Below are 22,208 nucleotides of genomic sequence, written 5' to 3'. Positions count from 1 at the left end.
CAATAAGTGGTACTGGGAGAAGTGGACAAATACATGTAAAAGAAAGAAATTAGAACATTTTCTAACACCATACACAGAAACAAACTCAAAATGGATTAAAGACCTAAATGTAAGACTGGATACCATAAAACTCCTAGAGGGAAACATAGGCAGAACACTCTTTGACATAAATCACAGCAATATCTTTTTGGATCCATCTCCTAGAGTAGTGGAAATAAAAACAAAAATAAATCAATGGGACCTAATTAAACTTAAAAGCTTTTGCACAGCAAAGGAAACCATAAACAAAACAAAAAGACAACCTACGGGGGTGGGGGGGGGAGGAAGAGGAGCTTGTTTTTTAGTGTGATATTTACCTAGCGATAATAAACTGAAAATCTTTTGCCAAAAAAAAAAGACAACCTACAGAATGGGAAAAAATATTTGCAAATGATGTGACCAAGAAGAGATTAATCTCCAAAGTATACAAATAGTTCATACAGCTCAATATCAAAAAACCAAATAACCCAGTCAAAAAATAGAAGGGGCTTCCCCGGTGGCGCAGTGGTTAGGAATCCGCCTGCCAATGCAGAGGACACGGGTTCGTGCCCCGGTCCGGGAAGATCCCACATGCCGCGGAGCGGCTAGGCCCGTGAGCCACAACTACTGAGCCTGCGCGTCTGGAGCCTGTGCTCCGCAACGGGAGAGACCGCGACAGTGAGAGGCCCGCGCACCGCGATGAAGAGTGGGCCCTGCTCGCCGCAACTGGAGAAAGCTCTTGCACAGAAACGAAGACCCAACACAGCCAAAAATTAAAAAAAAAAAAAAAAAAAAAAAAAAAAATAGACAGAAGATCTAAATAGACATCTCCAAATAAGACATACAGATGGCCAAAGGCACATGAAAAGATGCTGAACCTTGCTAGTTATTAGAGAAATGCAAATCAAAACTATGATGAGTTATCACCTCACACTGGTCAGAATGGCCATCATCAAAAAGTCTACAAATAAATGCTGGAGAGGGTGTGGAGAAAAAGGAACCCTCCTACACTGTTTGTGAGAATGTAAACTGGTACAGCCACTATGGAGAACAGTATGGAGGTTCCTTAAAAAACTAAAAAATAGAGCAATCCCACTCCTGGGCATATATCCAGAGAAAACCATAACTGAAAAGACATGCACCCCAATGTTCACTGCAGCACTATTTACAATAGCCAAGACATGGAAGCAGCCTAAATGTCCATTGACAGATGAATAGATAAAGAAGATGCAGTATATATATATATACACTGGAATATTACTCAGCCATAAAAAGAATGAAATAATGCCATTTGCAGCAACATGGATGGGCCTAGTGATTATCATACTAAGTGAAGTAAGTCAGACATAGAAAGACAAATATCACATGATATTGCTTATATGTGGAATCTAAAATAAAAATGATACAAATAAACGTATATACAAAACAGAAATAGACCCACAGGCATAGAAAATAAATTTATGGTTACCGAAGGGGAAGGGGGGTATAAATTAGGGGTTTGCCATTACCATATACCCAGTAATATATATATATATATATAATAGATAAACAACAAGGACCTACTGTATAGCACAGGGAACTATACTCAATATTTTGTAATAATCTATAAGGGAAAAGTATCTGAAAAAGAATATATGTCTGTTAGATTTACTTTCATGCCTTTCCAAGCAGATTATAAAGCCCTTTATGACGGAGACTATTCTGTGTATCTTTGAAAGCTGAGAACCTATCGGAGAGCTGACATCTGGTTAGCAATCAATACATTTGGTTGAATAAGGGGAAAAGATCAAATGACACTTAATGGGTGGTTCGAGAGGGCTATGAAAACACATTTTATCTTCAATATAGTTTAAAAAAATTTATTGTAAAATATATATAACATGAAATTTACCATTTTAACCATTTTTAAGTATAAAATTCAGTGACATTAAGTACATTTAAATTGTTGTGCAACCATTACCACTAACCCTTTCCAGAACTCCTTCATTATCCCAAACAGAAACTCTGTACACATTAAACAATAATGCCTCATTCTACCTTCCCCACAGCCCTTGGTCACCTCTAATCTACTTTCTGTTTCTGTGAATTTGCCTATTCTTGGTAACTCATGTAAGTGGAATTATATGGTATCTGTCCTTTTGTATCTGTATTATTTCACTTAGCATTGTGTTTTCAAGGTTCATCTATGTTGTAGCATGTACCAGAATTTCATTCATTTTCAAGGCTCAAAAATATTCCATTGTATGTATCTGCTACAGTTTGTTATCCATTCATCTGTTGATGGACACTTGGATTGTCTCCACCTTTCGGCTATTGTGAATAATGTTGCTATGAACATTGGTGTACAAGTATCTGTTTGAGTCCTTGGTTTCAATTCTTTTGGATATGTACCTAGAAGTGGAATTGCTGGATCATATGGTAGTTCTGTTTACCTTTTTGAGGAACCATCATACCGTTTTCCACAGTGGCTGCACCATTTTACATTTCCACCAGCAATAAACAAGGGTTCCAATTTTTCCGCATCCTCACAAACACCTGTAATTTTCTTTCTGTTTTTTTTTTCTTTTCTTGTTGGGTATTATCCATTCTTTAGAATATTAAGTACAGTTGACCCTTGAAAATTCGCAGTGAAAATCTGCTTATAACTTTATGCTTGGTCCTCCAAATCTGCTGTTTAACATTTAAGGATTCAAACAACCTTGATTGTGCAGTACTGTAGCATGTATTTACTGATAAATATACACAATTCAAGACCTGTGCAATTCAAACCCATGCTGTTCAAGGATCAACTGTTGTATCTCCTGTTGGTTTTGATTTGCATTTCTCAAGTGGCTAGTGATGTTAAACATCTTTCCATGTGCTTGTTGGCCAATCATATATCTTCTTCAGATAGATGTCTTTTCAAGTATTTCACCTATTTTTAAATTCTTTTTCTGTGTGTGAGTGATTCAATTGCAGGAATTCTTTATATATTCTGGGTATATGACATATGATTGACAAATATTTTCTCCCTTTTTGTGAGCTACCTTTTCACTCGCTCAGTAGTGTCCTTTGATTCACAAAAGTTTTAAATTTTAATGAAGTCCAGTGTATCTACTTTTTCTTTTGTGACCAACAAAAACAGGTGTCATAGCTAAGAAATCATTGCCAAATACAATTCACGAAGTTTTTGTATGTTTTCTTCTAACAGTTTTATAGTTTCAGCTCTTATATTTAGGTTTTTGACCCATTTTGAGTTAATTTTTACATATGATGTGAAATAAGGATCCAACTTCATTCTTTTCCATGTGGATATCCATTTTTCCCAGCACCATTTGTTGAAAAGATCGTCCTTCCCCCATTGAATAGTCTTGGCACCCTGTTTTAAATCATTTGACCATGTGAAGGTTTTTTTCTGGGGTGTCTATTCTATTCCATTGGTCTACATGTCTTTATGCTAGTACCACACTGTTTTGATTACTGTGTCTTTGTAGTAAGTTTTGAAATCAAGAAGAGTGTGAAACCTCCAACTTTGTTTTTCTTTTCAAGATTGTTTTGACTATTTGGGGTCCATTGAGATTCTATATGTATTTTAGAATGAATTTTCTATTTATGCAAAAAAAGTCATTGTAATTTTAATAGGAATATCATTGAATCTATAGATTGCTTTTGGTAGTGTTGATGTCTTAACAATATTGAGTTTTCTGATCCATGAACATTGGATGTCTTTCTATTTATTTCTGTTTTTAATTTCTTTCAGCAACATTTTATTGTTGTAAGTGCAAAGTTCTTTAGACTCTTTGGTTAAGTTTATTCCTAAGTATTTTATTCTTTTTGATACTATTGTATATGAAATTAAAAAAATTTTCTTTTCAGATTAATTGTTGCTATTACATAGAAATACAGTATTTTTGAGTGTTGATTTTGTATCCTGCAAGTTTTCTAAATTTTTAACCAGTTCTAACAGTTTTTTTGTGATGTGTGGACTCTGTAGGTTTTCTACATATAATATCATGTTGTCTTCAAACACAGATAACTTTACTTTTCTTTTTCCAATTTGGATACCTTTTTCTTCCCTCCCTTCTTTCCTCCCTTCCTTCCTTCCCTTTTCTTTTATTCCTTCCCTTCTTTTTTTCCTTCCTCCCCTCCTTTATTTCTTTCTTTCTCTCTCTCTCTCCCTTTCTTCCTCTTTCTCTCTCTCTCTTTCTTCCTTCCTTCCTTCCTTCTTTCCCTCCCTACCTCCCTCCTTCCTTGCTCCCTCCCTCCCTCCCTCCCTCCCTTCCTCCCTTCCTTCACCTAGTTGCTCTGGCTAGAACTTCCAATACTATTTTGAATAGAAGTAGCAAAAGTGAGCATCCTTGTGTTGTTCCTGATCTTAGAGGAAAAGCTTTCAGTCTTTCAGCATTGAGTATGATGTTAGCTGTGGAGATATATATATATATAGGCTTTATCATGTTGAGTAAATTTCTTTCTATTCCTACTTCATTGATTGTATTTGTCATGAAAGGGTGTTGAATTTTGTCAAATGCCTTTTTTTTTTTTTTGGCATTAGTTGTGTTTTTTCCCCTTCATTCAATTAATTCAATTGATATCGTGTTCTACATTGGTTGATTTTCATGTGATGAACTATTCTTGCATTCTGGGAATAAAACTCACTAGGTCATGGTATATAACCCTTTTAAAATGCTGCTGAATTTGGTTTGCTAGTTTGTTGAGGATTTTTTTTTTAATTTATTTTTGGCTGTGTTGGGTCTTCGTTTCTGTGCGAGGGCTTTCTCTAGTTGCGGCAAGCGGGGGCCACTCTTCATCGCGGTGCGCAGGCCTCTCACTATTGCGGCCTCTCATTGTGGAGCACAGGCTCCAGACGCGCAGGCTCAGTAGTTGTGGCTCATGGGCCCAGTTGCTCCGTGGCATGTGGGATCTTCCCAGACCAGGGCTCGAACCCGTGTCCCCTGCATTGGCAGGCAGATTCTCAACCACTGCGCCACCAGGGAAGCCCTGTTGAGGATTTTTGCATAAATATTCTTAAGGGATGTGCGTCTGTAGTTTTCTTTAGTATCTTTTTTTGGCTTTGATATCAGGGTAATGATAGCCTCATAGAATGAGTTAGGAAGTATTCCCTCCTCTTCAATTTTTGTGAAGAATTTAAGAAGGACTTGTGTTAATTTTTCTTAAGTGTTTGGTAGAATTCACCAGTGAGCCATCTGATCTTGGGCTTTTCTTTGTTGAGAGATGTTTTTTTTAAAATAAATTTATTTATTTATTTATTTTTATTTTTGGCTGCATTGGGTCTTCATTGGGTCTTCATTGGGTCTTCGTTGCTGTGCGCGGGCTTTCTCTAGTTGCAGTGAGCGGGGGCTACTCTTCGTTGTGGTGCACAGGCTTCTCATTGCAGTGGCTTCTCTTGTTGCGGAGCACGGGCTCTAGGTGCATGGGCTTCAGTAGTTGTGGCACATGGGCTCAGTAGTTGTGGCTCATGGGCCTTAGAGCACAGGCTCAGTAGTTGTGGCACATGGAATTAGTTGCTCTGCGGCATGTGGGATCTTCCCAGATCAGGGCTCGAACCCGTGTCCCCTGAATTGGCAGGTGGATTCTTAACCACTGTGCCACCAGGGAAGCCCTCTTTGTTGAGAGATTTTGATTACTGATTCAATCTTCTTACTAATTATAGATCTATTCAGATTTTCTCTTTCTTCATGAGTCAGTTTTGGTAGGTTGTATATTTCTAGGAATTTGTCCACTTTATCTAGATTATCCAGTGTGTTGGCATACAATTATTCATAGTATTCTCTTATAATCCTTTTTATCTCTGTAAAGTCAATAGTAATGTCCTTTCCCCCCAACCTTATTTAGTAAGTTGAGTTTTCTCTTTTTTTTCTTATCCAGTCTAGCTAAAGAGTTGTCAATTTTACTGATTTTTTTCAAAGCATCAACTTTTAGTTTTGTTGATTTTCTCTATTTTTTTTATTCTCTATTTTTCTCCACTCTAATCTTTATTATTTCCTTCTTTCTGTTAGTGTTGGTTTCCCTGTTTGTCTTTTCTAGTTCTCTTAAGGTATAAGTTAGGTTATTGATTTGAGATCTTTCTCCTTTTTTAATGTAAATTTTTACGGCTGCAAATTTCCCTTTTAATACTACTTTTTCTGCATCCCACAAATTTTGATATGTTGTGTTTTCATTTTCATTTTTATCAAGGTATTTTCTAATTTCTAATTTCTCTTCTTTAACCCTTTGGATATTTAAGAGTATGTTGTTTAATTTCCACATATTTTTGAATTTTCTAATTTCCCTTCTATTTTGATTTCCAGTTTCATTCTATTTTGATAGGAAGATACTCTGCATGACTTCAGTCTTTTTAAATTTATTAAGAATTGTTTTGTCATCTAACATATGGTCTATCTTGGAGAATGTTCCATGTGCACTTAAGAAAAGTGTGTATTCTGTTGTTGCTAGAGTTTTCTGCATATATATGTATATATATATTTAGTTTATGGTGTTGTTTAAGCCCTCTATTCCTTATTAATCTTATGTCTGGTTGTTCTATTCATTACTGAAGGTAGGGTTTGTAGTGTCCAACTATTTTTGAAGGACTATTTCTCCTTTCAATTCTGTCAAGGTTTTTTGCATATGGTCTTTGGCCCTGCTGTTTGGTGCATCTATGCTTGTAATTATTATATCTTCCTGATGAATTGACCCTTTTATAGATACATAATATCTTATATAGTCCTTATTTGTCTCTTGTAACAGTCTTTGACTTAATGTCTATTTTGTCTAACAAGTATAGCCACCCTAGCACTCTTTGGATTATTGTTTGCATGGGATATCTTCTTCCACCTTTTCACTTTCAGCCCATTTGTGTTTTTGGATATAAAGAGAATCTGTTTTAGACATTATATAGTTGGATCATGTTTTTAAATCAATTCTGCCAGTCTTTGCCTTTTGATTGAAGAGTTTAATCCATTTACATCTAAAGCAGTTACTGATAATGAAGGACTTATTTCCATCATTTTGCTATTTGGTTTTTGTATGTCTGTCAGCTTCTTTGTTCCTCATTTACTCCATTATTGCTTTCTTCTGTGTTATGTTCATTTTTTTGGTAGTCACACATTTTGATTCCCTTCTCATTTCCTTTTGTGTATATTCTCTAGCTATATTTTTGTGGCTATAATCATGATCACATTTAACATCCTAAATTTATAACAACCTAATTTGAATTGACACCAGCTTAATTTCAACTGCATACAAAAACTCTACTTCTATATAGGTCTGTCTTCCCCTGCCACTTTATGTTATTGATGTCACAAATTACATCTTTATCTATTATGTGCCTATAATAGTTTCCTGATGCTACTCTAAAAAATTATCACAAGTTGGGTCACTTAAATAAGAGAAATTTATTGTCTCACAGGTATGGAGGCTAGAAGTCCGAGATCAACATGTCAGCAAGTTGCTATCTTTTGAGGCTGTGAGAGAGAATCTGTTCCATGCCTCTTACTTAGCTTCAGGTGGTCTCCTGACAATCTTTGTTGCTCCTTGGCTTGTAGAAACATCACCCTGATCTCTGCCTTCATCTTCATATAGCATTCTCCCCATATGCCTCTCTCAAATTTCCCCTTTTTATAAGGACACCAGTCATATTGGATTAGGGGTCCACCCATTCCAGTATGACCTCATCTTAACTAATTATATCTGCAATGACCTTATGTCCAAATAAGATCACATTCTGAGGTACTGAGGATTAGGGCTTCAACTATTAATTGGTGGTGGGGGGGGACATAATACCACCCATAACAGTGCCCAATAACATAGCTCTATAATTATTCTTTATGCATTTTTTCTTTTAAACACTTTATCAGAGACCTTTATTTCTTCATACAGCTTCAATTTACTGAATAACATCCTTTCATTTTAACCTGAAAGACTCCCTTTAGCATTTCTGGTAGGGCAAGCCTAGTGGTAATCAGTTTCCTCAGCTTTTGTTTATCTAGGAATGTCTTAATTTTTCCTTTATTTTTGAAGGAAAGTTTTGCCAGCTATAGAATTCTTGGTTGACAGGTTTATCTTTCAGTACTTTAAAGATTTTATCCCATGTCTTTCTGGCCTCCAGGATTTGTTGTGAAAAATTGGCTGATATTGTTATTGAGAATCCCTAGTACATGATGATGATTCACTTTTCTCTTGCTGCTTTTAAGACTCTCTCTTTATCTTTGGATAGTTTGCTTATATGTCTTGGTTGGGTCTTTTTGAGTTTATCCTATTTGGAGTCCATCAGGCTTCTTACAGTTGTAGGTTTATTTATTTCATCAAAGTTGAGATGTTTTGCCATTATTTCTTCAAATAATCTCCACCCCCCTCTTGTCTCTTCTGGGACTCTCATAATGTGTATGTTGGTATACTTCATGATCCCTTAGTTCACTTTTCTTCATTGTTTTTGTTTCTGCACCTCAGACTCTATGATTTTGATTGTCTTATTTTCAAGCTTGCTGATTCTTCTCTTTGCTCAAATCTGCTGTTGAATCCCTCCAGTGAAATTTTCATTTCAATTACTGTAATTTACAGCTCCACAATTTCTGTTTGGTTCCTTTTTATAATTTCTGTTGATATTCTCATTTTATCTATACATCATTTTCCCTGGTTTCCTTTAGTTCCTTATCCATGTTTTCCTTTAGGTCTTTGAGCATATTTAAGTTTCATCTAGTAATTCTGATGTCTGGGCTTCCTCAGGAATGGTTTCTGTGAATTGATTTTGTTCCTTTGAATGTTTGCCCGTTTCTGTCTATGCCTTGCAATCTTCTTTTCCTGAAAATTGGATATTTAACTATTATAATATGGTAACTCTGGGGACCTCCCTGGTGGTCCAGTGTTTAAGACTCCATGCTTCCACTGCAAGGGTGCGGGTTCAATCCCTGGATGGAGAACTAATATCCCATATGCCAGGGGCATGGCCAAATATATGATGACTCTGGAAATCACATTCTTCCCCTTTCCCAGGGTTTGCTGGTTTTGTTGTTGTTATTGTTGTTGAAGGCTATAATAGTCTGTTTGTTTTGAGTGATTTCCTAACTATTTTTGCAGAGGCTATTGCTGGTCAGATGTGATCACTGAAATCTGTTCCTTTAGCTCATATTCAGCTCAAAATCAGATGTTTTGATAGAAATTTTCTTGAGTGCCAGGAACTCTTCCAGTGTTTGCAGATTGGCTCTGTACTAGGGCATTCCTTCAATACTTAGCTAGGCTAGTTCTGAGGCTAGCAATCAGTCTGAGGTAAAATCTTAAGGTCTTCTCAGCAATTTTCTGAGCATGCATCTTGCCTGGGTGTGCATATGGCTTCCTAAATCCCCCCATATTTTTGGCTGCTTTCAAATGTCCTAGATTCCCAGTCTTACCCCAGATTTTCCTCTGCACCTTAGAAGGTCTATTGTATGTTTCCACCTATAATTTCTTGCTCCAGGAGTCTGTGGGTCTATAGTCATTTGCAAGTTTTATGAGTAGTGTCCACCACTTTTACCACCTGATTTCTGAGTTAGACATAACAGAGACAGGCTCTTGTGTCAGTCCTTCAGGTATCCACCAGACAGTTTAAATGTACACAATAATTTGCAAATAATTTCTGCTCTGCTTCTTCTAGTTTGAGGAATGATACTGGAAACCAGGTTGCTACCACTTCAAGACCAAAACCACTGCCATGCTGGGGAAGGGTGGAGTAAGGGTAACTAAAAATGCCACAGAACTTTCCTACCATTTTGAAGATGGCTTTTTCTTTTCTTTTCTTTTTTAAAATTTATTTTATTTTTGGCTGCGTTGGGTCTTTGCTGCTGTGCGCAGGCTTTCTCTAGTTGCGGCGAGCAGGAGCTACTATTTGTTGTGGTGTGCGGGCTTCTCACTGCGGTGGCTTCTCTTGTTGCAGAGCACGGGCTCTAGGCCTGTGGGCTTCAGTAGTTGTAGCTCGCAGGCTCTAGAGCACAGGCTCAGTAGTTGTGGCGCACGGGCTTAGTTGATCCGCGGCATGTGGGATCTTCCCAGACCAGGGCTTGAACCCGTGTCCCCCGCATTGGCAGGCGGATTCTTAACCACTGCGTCACCAGGGAAGCCCCAAGATGGCTTTTTCTTGATTGGGTATTTGTTTGGTGGCTATAAAACTTTGAGTGTTTTCCAGAGCTCCAGTAAGATTAGTTCAGACAGCTTCTGCCTTTTTAAAAAACATTTCTGTTGGGGAATGAAAACTTGGAGCTTCCTAGGCTGCCATTTTGCTGAAGTCTTTTCTTTAACCTAGTTTTGCCTTCACTTGGACTTTCACCAAAGAGCATCAGAGCACTTGGCATGTAACCTAAGTGAAGGTGTGTGTAGTTACTAAAAAATGGTGGAGCAAAGACACTCTGAGCCATTGTAAGGAGGCTTGGAATAGGAACTTGCTTGGAGAGTTGAAATTTTATAGATGAGGAATCCACTAGGTTATTGGATGACAGTTGAGAACAGATAAGCTTATGAAATGAACTTCTGTCCAGATAGTAAATTGCTCAGGGAGTTGGCGCTTGCTGACAGTGTGGGACAGCTGCAGTTACGTGCTACAAATGGTTGGGTCTGATTTCTGGATGCATATTAATTCCAGCTCTTGAAGGGTCTTGAGCAATGCCAAAAATGACCAAGTAGAAGAAAATGTGAAGATAATGATATGGCTGGTTCTGGTGCTGAATTAGATCCTCCCCTCAGAGCTCAGAGAATCTAATTCAATTCATTCCTAATGGTAGCTGTCATATCAGCTTGTCCTAACCCTGACTGTGGTTCACAGCTGTATCTCAGAAGTGACTTGGGAGGAAAACCTTTAGTAATTGTCTTCAACTCTCCATTTCTTCACTCTTTCTCCTATCATTAGTATCCTCTGCCTCTCCTCTCCTTTTTCTTCTCTGACTACTTGTCCTCCTTTGCCTCCTACTACCTCAGTGAAAATATGTTCCAATCTGCTAAATGAATTCACATTAAAGTGCACATAGCCAATAAGACTCGAGTGTAAACCTGTCCAGGGGCTGTTTGCATTTTAACAGAAGTCTGTATTTCAAGCTAAAAGAAAACATTTCTAATTGTGAAGCTCTAAGTATTAGCTGTTCCATAGGAAAGAGAATTTTTAGAGGACCTGGTTCTAACTCAGAATGTTTTTAAGGTATACTCTACTCTAGATAGTATAAAGAAATTCCCAATTATAAAGGGACTTTAGAAAATCAAATCTCTCCTAGCAATATGAAAAGACGCTATGAGGCTGATTTGAATGTGACATCATTGGATAATGAACTTTTACACCTTTCCAGCCCAAGATACCAAGGATAAAGCCAAAACCTTGATCGTATTGAGAAGTCAGGTCAGGGAGATTTTCACCTTGCCACAGGAAAAGAAAGGCTGATGAGGAGGAATAGAACAGATCTAATTTAGAATCTTACCTGTTTTAGAAGATAGTAAACAGCCTCCATACATTAATATGGCCTTTCTTCCCAGTCATCACCGGAAAACCTTTGGGATACAGTATACGAAGTGAGGAGCTGCCAGTGCTGGAAGGACGGGTCCCAGAAGGTAAGAGCAAAGAGTGGGAAGCACATTAACACTGATTGAATTTAACCTCTACCAGCCTCTGTTTGTTCCTCTGTAATGTGGGAACAGTAATATCAATTGAAGAGGGTTAGAACGCTTTTGACTGCAAATTATAAGAAGCCATATTGAACGCATTAACATAAGTTAAAAATAAAAAAAGGAATTTGTAGGCTTTTATTCCTGGTTGTCCAAGGGCTTTTGGGCAAGGCTGGATCCAAAGACCCAAATGATGCCTTTAAAACTTTTTGGCTCTCCATTTCTTAGCTCTGCTTGTTTTTGTTTGGTTTTTTCTCAGATAGTTTTAATTTATGTGTCAGTTAAGAAGATCTAAAGAACTTATCTCCCAGCTTAACAATTCCAACAGAAAATCTTTTTCAAATATCATTCCCAGGGAAGATTATATTGCCTTGCTCAGGTCAGATGTCCAAACCCTAGCCTATTACCGTGTGTTGGGATTTTTCGATTGGCCAGCCTAGATCGCATATATAACACAGTATTTGGCCAGTGTACCATAATTGACTGTCTCTCCAGGATCACATTGCATGAAGGGGGAGTTCCCTAAAGGATTCAAGAGACAGAGGATGGGAAAGTATGCTGGGCATGAAAATATGGTGGCTATTATAATCTACCAAACCTACCACTATAGGTTAAAGAATCAAATGAGCAGACACAGGGAAGCTGTTTATAAACTATAATCATAATTAAAACGTCATGCAAATAATGATAAATACCATGTTCATTAAAATCAAGAAAGCTGCATCATATAACGATGGCTTTACAAATCAGTGGGAAAAGATGGACAATTCAACAGCTGTTGTGAGATAACTGGATGGAAAAACTGCAAGTCGGAGCCGCACCTCCCACCATACACTAGCATATACTATAAATGGATTAAAGATTTAAACGTAAAAGTGAAACCATAAAAGTGTCAGAAGAAAACGTGGTAAAACTCTTTTATAATCTTGGAATGAGGAAGGTCTTCCTAGCCGTTACTTAATATTCTGAACTCATAAATAGTATGACTGATAAATAAAACTACATCAAAATGAAACCTTTGCATGATGAAAAACATCATTTGAAAAAAAAAGTCAAAAGGCAGAAAACAAATAGAATAAAAGGCAGTGGGGTGTTGGAGATGGCCTGCACTGGCTCACAGGAGCTGATTATTAAATTTTAGAAATTTTGCAAGCTGGTTGTCAACCACAGCCATTATTTAAAATTAAGTTATATAAACTTATAATTAAATAAAGAATGATACAAAGGTAATATATGCTCAAAGACTCATCACTCTAATTGTTTAACTACATTTTGCTATCATCCATGCTCTTGGAGTGATTTACATCTGTTGTGTCTGTATCATGGAGATATTACATAATGGCCTGGTGTTGCACGTTTCTCCCCAACTCCACATTTAGTGATGTCATGTTGGTAGCTTGAAATTGGCTGTAGTGGGAATATTTACATCATGGAACTTGGCAAATGCTATAAACCAGGATTTATTTTCCCCAGAGACCATTACTAAACACTGACCAACACACCACTGGAAAAAAATTTTGAAACTCACATTACAGAGAAAGGGCTAATCTCCGTATATGTAATGTGCTTCTCATAAGCCAAGTATACAAAGACGATTAACCTAACAGAAACATAAGAAAGGTATGAAGTATCCATCCATTCATAGAAATAAAGAGGTGCTCTGTGTCACAAGAGAAATGCAAATAAAAACCATACTGAGGTATTATTTTTTACTTACTAGATTAGCAAAACTCTAAGTTTGATAAAACTGTTGGCAAGGTGGTGGGAAGACAGACATTTTTTTTTACATTGCTGGTGAGGACTTAAATTTACATAACCCCTTTGGAAGGCAATTTGGCAATATGTATATAAAATTACCAAGACATAAACTATTTGACCTAGCAATCCTATCTCTGGGAATTTATACTATTATATAGTATAGAGTGCTTTTGTTTTTTAATAGCAAAAGATTGGAAACAACACAAGTGTCCATCCACATGGGCTGGTTTAATAAACTGTGGAACATTTAAACGGTAGAATTGACTGGAACTGTAAAAAAAAAAAAAAAAAAAATTGAAGACACCAAATTGAACTTGAAGAATCTCCAAATTATATCTTTCCCTTCCATTTTATTGAGAAACAACTGACATAACATTGTATTAGTTTAAGATGTACAACATAATGATTTGATGTACGTGTGTATTGCAAAATGATCACCACAATAGATTTAGTTAACATCCATCACCTCACATAGTTACAATTATTTTTTCTCGTGATGGGAACTTTTAAAATCTACTCTCTTAGCAACTTTCCAATGTACAATACAGTATTGTTAACTATAGTCACCATGCTGTATGTTCTATCTCTAGAACTTACTTATCTTAGAACTAGAAGTTTGTACCTTTGGACTGCCTTCACCCCAGTTTCTCCACCCCGCCCCCAGCCTCTAGCAACCACCAACCTCTTCTCTACTTCTATGAGTATGATTTTTTTTTTTAGATTTCCCATATAAAGGAGATCATGCAGTATTTGTCTTTCCTGTCTGACTCATTTCACTTAGCACGATGCCCTCAAGGTCCAGCCATGTTATCACAAATGGCAGAATTTCCTTCTTTTTTATGGTAGAATAATATTCTATTGTATAAATATACCACATTACCCATTCATCAACTTATATTATTGAATGAAAAAAAGCAAGGTTAATATCAGAGTAGATAGTATGTTATCTTTTGCATAATAAAATAAAAATATAGTTGTATTTGATTTGCATAAACAAAGTCTGGAAGGAAAGTAATAAAAATGGTTACAGGACGTGGTTGCTGGGTGGGAACCAGTCAGGCAGAGAATATGGTAAGAACAAGGCCTTGTGTTGCCTTTTTACACTAAAATGAATGTTGAACTATGTCAACATACTACCCTTTTACAAAATTAAATGACAGGAAACAAATAAAAACTTCATTGAAGAGCACTTGACATTCAATAAGAAGTTACTGAGTGCCTATCATGTGGCAGGCACTGTTCTAGGAGCTGCACCCAGAAGGTAGCACCATTTCATGTAAGTTGTGATATGAAGCTGAAGAGTTCGTTATTGTCCTCAGCCACATAAACCACTCTTCAGATGCCACGTCTTCCATTATGTCCGTCCAACGGTTTTCTCTTCTCCCTTTAGTCTCATATCCATGACCTCAACAGGGTCAAACTATCCCCAGGCCGTTCAGGTCTAGCAACAATTTAATGTTTGTGTTCTTCTCCGTGTAGATTCTCTGTTTTCACATCTTGGTCATCTTTCTTTTCTTTTTTTTTTAAACTTATTTTATTGAAGTATAGTTGATTTACAATGCTGTGGTAGTTTCTGCTGTACAGCAAATTGATACAGTTATATATATTCTTTTTCATGTTCTTTTCCATTATGGTTTGTTACAGGATATTGAATATAGTTCCCTGTGCTATACAGTAGGACCTTGTTGTTTATTCATCCTATATATAGGACATCTTTCTTCTTGACTATGTTGTTTAAGGTACTCAGTGGAAGATGACATTTTAAAAGTTCAGGTCTTTAATTTTGTGGACAGTGAACAAAATAGACAAAAATCCCAGTGAATGTACATTCTAGTGGTGATCAGGGAAGGGCTTTCTGAGGAGGTGATGCTGAGCACAGACACGAGAGATATGAGGGAGTGTGCCTTGTCAGTATCTGGGGTTACGCTTGTCCGCTCATAATAATTACCATTATCGCTGCCCTCAAGGAGATTGCAAAACATTACATGTGCACATGCACATGCCCACACACACACACACACACACACACACGCTCATATTTACCATTATTTATGAGCACAGTAACGCTGCCAAACCACCTAATGGCCGTGTCCTGTCAATGGCATAATATCCGGTAACGACGATGGGTTTGGATGGAGCGAACCTCTTTTTGTCTCTTGCTCTGGCCCCAGTAAGCAAGGACACAGTTCACATTTGCTAAGCCTCTGGCTTAGATTGAGGGGTAAACCTCTGATCGTGGGGGCTTAATTCTCTTTCCAAATGAAGCTACATGTTCCACAAAATTAAAGCCTTGACCTTTTAATATCATATCCTACCAACCAGAGTAAATAACACCCTCAAAAAGAAAGACATCCGAGATATGAAAGCACATCAGAGAACATACAGAGAAAAACAAAACATTAAATTATTACTAGACCTTAAGGGCCATGGGAGATATTTTTACCATGCTGAGGTCATAGGTATGAGCCTGGATTGGATGAGAGACAACTGTTGGGTGGAATTTGAAGAGTGGTTCATGCATGTTTGGAGATACAAATTCTTTAGCTTTACATAACAACTTAACATAAGCTGGTGCCTGTTTCCTGGGTGCCTGTAGTACTTGTGCTCTCCTTTACCCCAGCTCCTACTGCATTTTTTCCCTTTTTTATAATTGTTTACTAGGTGGTGAGACCCTTAGAGGGGAGTACTGTGCATATTTCCTTCACATCCCCAGCACCTAGCACAGCCAGCCCTGACATTTAGAAGCTTCTAATAGGTGTTTGTTGAAAGACTGATAAGAGACATGCCCTGTGAAGCAAGACACTGGGTAACATTGTAGATATGGCTTTGGCCTGGGGGATTTGGAGTCCAAAGGCCTGCTTTGTTTTCCAGTTAGGCGGGCTGATATACCGCTGGGTGTTGTGGTAACTGTTAAGATGCCCTGCTCCCATTTAGCTTGTGCTCCGCCTGCACAAGCAAGGCAGCTGGCTCAGCGCAGCCATCTGTGACAGTTCTCAGGTCCCTGCCAGCCGGGTAGGCTCTCCCATCAATCTGTCCCAGAGTCTCCCACACCCTGTGATCCGACAGTAATTCAATCCTCTTCCACAGATTTCTCTGATCTCCCGCCCTGCCTTCTCCTCACCTCTTTCCCTTGCTCTCTGAGCTGCAGACTTCGGCAGCCATGTGGACTAAAGCAAAAGTGAATTCGTCCACAGGGCATGTGCCTCGGCAGCCAAGTCCCCCAGGTTTGAATAAAATGACCCAATCTAAAAAAAAAAAAAATAAATAAATAAAAAAATAAAAATGACCCAATCTATTTGGCGTTCCCTGGGCAGTCACACAGGGACGTGTCCATTCTGGGATGTCCCTCAGCAGGGCAGATGCTGCCTCAGCCAGACTGGCCAAGAGTCCTTGAGTGGGGTTCCTGGTGGGAGGCACAGGAGATCAAAGCCCGTCTCCCTCCCACCCCCATTCTACTAACACTGATTTTGCCTTAATAATGAGTTCCCAATAGGAATTTCGGTTCCCAATTCCATTTGGATTCTTTCCAAATAGAAGTCCTTCACCTGGTCTATAGCCGCAAATTTAAAAGACTCCAAATTGTGGCTTTCATAAACAACAGACTATTTTATTTCTAAGGGGTAAAGAATTGGCCCTGGCTAATGAGTTATATTCCGATGTACAATGCCCTCTGATTGTGTATTATATATTAGCACTCTGGACTTGAAAGAGACAATTGTGTAATGTTTGCCCATTAATTGAGAATAATCATCTCAGCTGCACAGTATTGCATACCAACCAAGCGTGTCATTCTCGTATCCAACAGCTTTTAATTGTTGTGTTGCCCTTTAACGGCAACCTTTCTCAGAGTTTGGAGAACAAAAACAGAGACCTATCTAAATATCAGCTCCTTCTCACCCTGAGAGAAAAGAATCTATTTAGATGGAAAGGATTTGAGTTGTCTAATCCCCAGGGAGTGATCATGCCTTAGCAATTTCCATTATCCATCAAGTCTAAATGCTAAGGCCATGGGATTGCTTCTTCCTAATAAAGTTAGGAAATGTATCAGACAAGAAAGGGGCTTACATGATTATACAGTAAGTTGAAGACTAAAATAGAAGTGCCTTAAAACTCATTGTCAGAACCCTTTTGAATGCAAGTAACAGAAAATTTAACTCAAACTGTCTTAAGTAAAAAAAAGTTGTTGGCTCACATAACTGAAAATTCTCAGGATGGAATTGCTTCAGCACGTCTCGATTCCAGGGCTCAAAGTTCCTTTGAGCTCTGGTCCCATGTTCCCCATATCTCAGCCTTTCTCTCCTCTGTTGCTGCGTTCTCAGGTGGGCCCTCTCTTCCTCTGGCAAGAGGGAAGCTGGCAGCTCAGCTCCAGGCTCACAGCTCTAGTGAAAAGTCCCAAGGTGGAATTTCATTGGACCAACTTGGGTCATACTCCTTATTCAGAACCAGTCATGGCGGCCAGGGGGAAAGGAGTATGCTGATTGGCCAGGCCTTGATCACACTCAGCCCTGGAGGTGAAGGGCAGGGTCAGATCCATCAACCTGAACGGCACTGGAAGGTGGTGGTGACTCTCTAAGAAAAACAGTTGCTGCCTCCAGGAAAGTGGGACTGAGTGCTGAATGGGCAAGAACTGAGGCGCTGTCCCTTCATCTCAGCCTCACGGAGGAATGTTTTGCAGGTTGGAAATTTAAGCCTCACATCTTCCACCAGAAGCCTGTCCATAAAAAAGATGACCATTTACCAAGTGCTGGACATTGTACAGAGTGTTTTACATGAATCCTCTCATTTGATCCTTATGGCTACCCTACCAGGGAGGTACGACTAACCCCCTTTTCTTAATAAGGGCATGGAGGCACAGGGAGATTAAATGGCACACTGTAAGCCCACAACTATTAAAGGGTGAGTGATTATGGAGCTCTGGCCTAACTCCAAAGCCCATGCTTATTCTCCTTTTGTGTGTTTCCCAAACTTGCCCATTTACAAGACTTCTGGAGTGGTTATTAAAATGAAAATACAGGTTCCAGGCACCCACCCCCGTCCCACTCTGAGATTCTGATTTGGTAAGTCTGGGCTAAAGTCTGGGAGTCTCTTTTGTTAACAAGTGTGCTCAGGGACTCTTGTGATCAGACTCACAGGTAAAACCTGCACGTGGCTGCTGACACCGCCAGCCCCTCTTCCTGCCTCTCCCTTTCCCCGCAGAGGCTCTGCGCGGACTGCTTTAGCTGCTGGTCATGTTCAGTCCACTCTCTAGTGCGGTGGTCTCCAAAGATGGGGTGCATAAGAGGTTCCACTGGTGTATGGGAGGCAATATTTTTCCTTTTTCTTCAATTTCTATTTAATTTTTATCTAAAAAGAAAAAAAAATCCAGCTTTACTAAAACCTGATATCCAAATTGGCACTGGCATTCTCCCTCCATCATGAGCCCTGGGCTATCCATGCTACCTGAGGGGGCCTAAGAGGAGGGTGAGGGTTCCACAATGCAGAGGGAGAATGGCCCCCCACCTTTGTTTGCTTCCCAGCGATTGAGACCTTATTGTACCTAAGTGGAATTATAGGTTATATTACCCAGTCTCCTGTACCCCAAAGTCACCCCAAAGTCAGGCCCAGATGGTTTTGGAGACAAGTTTTACAAAGTCATCAACAAACATACAATCCTTATATTATACCTGTTTCAGATGATAGAAAAGGGGGACAGCTCCCCATATCTTTTTATGAAGTTAGTATAACTTCGATACCAAAGCTGACAAGGACAAGACAAGATAATTATCTATTAACCACACTTAAGAATGTAGATGCAAGATTCCTAAGTAAAATGTTAGCAAATTTAATTCAGCAACGTAATAGAGATAATAAGTACTTCAAATGAGTCGGATCCATGGAATACAGTTGTGCAGTATCACTATTTGCCTCCTGCTCTTGTCCTTGTAAGCTGAATTGTGGACCAATTCTTTCTTGCCACTGAATAAACGAAAACTCATTCACTTTTTTGGCCACTCCAACTAAAAAGTCCTTTGATCATGAGAAATGGTCTCAGTTTATGAATTAAGATATATAGTCCCAGGTAACAGTCAAAACTTCCAGCATCACAAAGTTGAAGCTTATCTTCATCCCCAGCCTGAGTCTGCAACAGGTGGAAAGCTTGCAATGGGAATAGACAGCACGGTATGTGTGCCATCTGTTTCCTCGACTAGATTTTCTCCTCCTCCCCTTGCACTCATTAGGTGGTCTCTGGCTCCTCTAGAATTGAAGCAGGGAAAGAGAGGGGAGCAAAAGGAAAGGTCCTACTGGCCCAGCCCTGTTACGAGCTGGTTATCAGACCACGCTGGACTGGGCGGAGGTTTAAAGCTGACTTCTTCTATCATGGAGGTCTTCTGTGGACGTTCTTGGACACCTTCTGTTTCTGGGAATCTCTCATCTCCAATTTCATTCATATGGGAGAGTGCATCTTTTCCACCGGGTTACTTAGCTTACCATCAGCTCTAATTCTTTATAGAAGCTGGCCCTCTTACATGGATCTAAGATGATCCCACAAAGACAAGTCTTTCCTATGGCCCACACCTGGCTCAGGGGAAATACCTCCACACTTCACTCAGATAAATTCTGGGGATGTGGGATCCCCCTCATGCCTGCCTTTGCTCCGCCGTCAGAGCAGCTACCAGCCAGATTTCTCAGATGTTAGACACAGTCTACACTGTCCTTCAGGCTTCGGGAGACTCTGTGGAGGAGCAAGGGGCCAAGAACTGAGATTCCATTTCAAAAAAGAAGAGGTGGAAGTGAGAGAGTGGCGTGGACATATACACACTACCAAATGTAAAATAGATAGCTAGTGGGAAGCAGCCGCATAGCACAGGGAGATCAGCTCGGTGCTTTGTAACCACCTAGAGAGGTGGGATAGGGAGGGTGGGATGGAGACACAAGAGGGAGGAGATATGCGGATATATGTATACGTATAGCTGATTCACTTTGTTATACAGCAGAAACTAACACACCATTGTAAAGCAATTATACTCCATAAAGATGTTAAAAAAAAAAAAAGAGGTGGGACTTGTTCTATGAAATATGAAGGCTTATTTTAAAATAAAAGTCTTAGAAATTCGGACATAGTGGAATGGTGCAAGAATTGGAAAATGAATCAATGGAACAGGATAGGAAGCCCAGAAACACACTCACACATATGTGGACACAATATGTAATAAATGTAGAATTATAAATAAATGGGAAAACAAAGACCGTTCAATAAATGGTGCTTGGAAAATTGATTATGTGTGTGGAAAAACACAAAGTTGGATCCCTCTCTTACATCACAGGTGGGTTAAAACCCTACAAGTAAAAAAAAAAAAACAAAAAACGAAAAATACTTTAAACTTTTATAAGAAAATACAGGTCTTTATGACCTTGTGTATAGAAAGATTTCTTAGGCTTTACACCAAAACCTTGAACTGTATAAGAAAAACTAAGGACAAAATTTTATTACATCATATTAACAAAAAACTTTCTGCAAAAACAAAAGATACCAAGAACAAAGTAAAAAGACGAATTGCAGACATTTGGGAAAAGATATTTATAATGCAAAATCTGACAAAGAAAATAGTATCCAGAATATAGAAAGAACCCCGGCAAGCCAATAACGATGATGATGATGATGATGGTGATGGCTGGACACTGTCCTAAGCACTCGGGATATATTAACTCATTTAATCCTTACTATGCCCCTGTGAGACAGGTGTTTACCACCCCCACTTTACAGATGAAGAAACGAGCACAGAAAGGGCTGAATAGTGCGCCTAACATCACTGATAGTTAAGTGATGGAGCTGAGCTTGAGCCTAGGAGTCTGGCTTCAGTTCCCATGGTCTTAACCACTATGCTCTCACACGCAATAGAGACAACCACGTGAGGAGCCAACACACCTCACTAGCAGTCACAGAAGTGAAAATTAAGATGCCAAGGAAAAATCACTTCACAAATTAAAAAGTCTGATAATACCAAGTTTGAGTGAGATTGTAGGAAGAAAGTGGGAACTTTTGTACACTGCTGGTGGAAGTATCAATTTGCACAAAAATTTCGGAGAGCAATTAGCAGTATCTAGTAAATCTGAAAGTGCTCATACCCGAAGACTGAGCAGTTTCACATCTAGAAATATACCCTAGAGAAATTCTCATGCTATGCACAGTGAGGTGTGATGGAGAATATTCATTGCAGTATTGTTTGTAATAGCAAAATTTGAAAACCAAAGAATTCATCAACAGGAAAAAAAACTGTGTTATATTTATACCAGGAAATAACATGCAGCAGCTAATATGAACCGGCAATATATCTACCAATATGGGTAAATATAAAAAATATAGTATTGTGTGGAAAACACTGGTTGAAATAAGATACACACAGTGTAATACCATCTTATAAGATTTAAATACCTGCAAGACAATGCCGTTCAGTATGTATGTATACAAAATATGTAGTAAAAGAATAAAAACTTGAACAAGAAGGATAAATAACACATTCATGGTAGTATTTACCTCCAATGGAAAAAAAAAAGGGCAATGAGATCCAAGAGATGTCCGCACAGAAACTCTCAATTATGTTTGCAATGCTTAATTAAAAAAAAAATCCTGGCATGGGTCTCTAAATACCGTTTCCCATGGTGAAATGGCTGATTCCAGGTCTGGGACAAGAAATCTACATGATGAGCCGTGGACCACTTGTTTTGCAAGGAAACTCTCCCAGACTATTAGAGGTCATGTCAAAACAACACAGGAACCACTTTAAAGGGGCCCTTATTGGCCAAAATAGGGCAATTTCTGCATCAAAAAGAATAATAACTTCAATGGATTAAAACCC

General features: G+C 38.7%; 1 long non-coding RNA gene across 5 annotated transcripts in view; it reads left to right on the top strand.

The window, feature by feature from the left end:
- Positions 1-22,208, top strand: part of LOC132370277 (uncharacterized) — a 67,952-nt gene that overhangs the window by 24,837 nt on the left and 20,907 nt on the right. For all 5 annotated transcript variants that reach the window (XR_009504533.1, XR_009504530.1, XR_009504531.1 and 2 more), the window contains exon 3: positions 11,485-11,559. This is a non-coding gene — a long non-coding RNA (uncharacterized LOC132370277). The remainder of the gene's footprint in view (positions 1-11,484; positions 11,560-22,208) is intronic.

This window comes from Balaenoptera ricei, chromosome 8 (genome assembly GCF_028023285.1).
Source record: "Balaenoptera ricei isolate mBalRic1 chromosome 8, mBalRic1.hap2, whole genome shotgun sequence".
Classification (NCBI taxonomy): Eukaryota; Metazoa; Chordata; class Mammalia; order Artiodactyla; family Balaenopteridae; genus Balaenoptera; species Balaenoptera ricei.
The sequence above is the reverse complement of the archived record's forward strand: the minus strand, read 5'-3'. Positions and strand labels throughout refer to the sequence as shown.